The following is a 2,047-nucleotide window of genomic DNA, read 5'->3' as shown; positions in this document are numbered from 1 at the left end:
AAAGTATATATATATATATATATATATATATATATATATGTGTGTGTGTGTGTGTGTGTGTGTGTGTGTGTGTGTGTCTGTCTGTCTGTCTTATCTTCAACATCCCTATGAAATTGTCCATGCATTCTTTTCTTTACCAACCTACTTTCAGTTTCGTTCGTTTTCAGTTGCTTGTACAGTACTTTATTTTTGCAAGCTTTCATCCTATACAAGGGTGACCTTCTTCTAATAATAACAGTTCTGTGGCATTTTTTACATACCATGCTATGTTGTTTACTTCTTCTCTAATGCTGTATTCGCGTCCAATAAGTCCTCTTCTCCCTATTGTTCTTGGTACATACAGCCTGTGTGTGTCTATTATTATTATAAAAACCATTTCAATATATAGTATCTTGGAGTGTCCGGTTAGATGCTTTAGGAGAATTTAGGGCTTCGCGCAGATTATTATCATCCAGTCGTCTTCCACTAGAGTGGTGTGATTACTACTGTAATTAGAAGTATTATTGCTTATAATATACAGAGCAAATATAGGAGAAATTTATGTAAACACAAGTTTCTGCCGCATGTTCCTTACGTTCGTTTCATCATTGTGGCTACTTGCAAACCTCTTACATTGAATGTTCAAACAATTGAATTATGTTACACATATCAAATGTACTTGTTCCTTAGAAGTTCTAATTGTTAATTCTTACCTGTATTCACCTGATGTAACACTTCTGTTCATCATTTAAAAATAAACACGTCTGAAACAACTGTAGAGAACCGCAATCCATTTGTTGTGTCGCAGTTTTACATTGTATTTCTATATTTCGGGGTGAATACCCCTTCTTCAGGACATTTGGAAAAGGCTGTGGTTGAAAAGGTCGTTGCTCAGATGCTATGAGGAAGGAAAGAGAATGGTGACATGCGCAGACTGTTGTTGCTATAGTAACCAGTTTGCTTCATGTAGTTCTTTCTTATTGTTCATGGATGGTCGCAATTTGTTTATAATTCTGAGATTGCCTCTGTTTCGTTGGGTTGCCTTGATGGAAACTTTGAAATTCTGTGTTTGGTATTTTCTAAAGTATTTCTTTATTGCAGTGTCTATCTGCATATGCTCCTTTATATGGATGTGTAGCTTCCTAGTTGTGCTCGCTATGTAGCATGCTTCACGTTTACTGCAGAATACCTCGTATACTACATAGGCCCTCGAGCATGTTTTGGTGTCGTTGATAGGGCAGTCGGTGAGTGTGCACAACACTGTGCTCTATGTGGTATTTTTCCTTGACAGAACTTTCCTCAGGGATTGACTTGTGTGTACCAACTGTATGTGAAGTCCGTTCCTGTGGATGGCATGCTGGATAGCTGCAGTTATTCTGTCGTCGATGTAGGGCAGTTTAAGGAAGCGCTTTTCCAACTTGGTGTTAGGGGCTTTCTTATATTGTTTACCCACTTTCTTGTTTCGTGGAACGACTGCACCCACGAAGCACGAAACTATCATCCTGGAGCTTTCTACTAACATATGCATGGTCTTCTGCTGATATACTTTTATCTTTTCATCTGATAATACGTTGCGGTAGAGTCGTACGACTTCTTTGGGTCCAACCAAGTAGCCCAAACGTTGGTATAAATATTAGCACTGCAAACACATTGTGGGTCACTGTTCTATTGAATGTAGAAAGTTCCGAGGTTCATATTATATTTATTTGGTAGTAATATTCTTTAGTGATACGTGTTTTTTTTACAGGTGTCATGTTTCATCCACTCCTAGATACCTGTAACATCATCGGATATAGAGGAAACAGTTAAGTCATTGTTGGAGATGTTGCTAGACTGGTTTACAGTTTTTTCACGTTTCACAACCATATACCAATTTATCATGGCCAAACTTCAACCCTATATCCTTTGAGAATGTTGTAACCAAGGCAAGGCTCTTTTTCATTTCATGCATATACTTTGCATGTAGTTCCAGGACATCCACAAAGAAATAATGTGTAATTTTGGTATTTTTGTTTCCTTGTGAACCAGTGTGATATCCTTCATGCTTTCTTAACACGAATAAAGGGTT

Source organism: Octopus bimaculoides, chromosome 1 (assembly GCF_001194135.2).
Source record: "Octopus bimaculoides isolate UCB-OBI-ISO-001 chromosome 1, ASM119413v2, whole genome shotgun sequence".
Classification (NCBI taxonomy): Eukaryota; Metazoa; Mollusca; class Cephalopoda; order Octopoda; family Octopodidae; genus Octopus; species Octopus bimaculoides.
The sequence above is the reverse complement of the archived record's forward strand: the minus strand, read 5'-3'. Positions refer to the sequence as shown.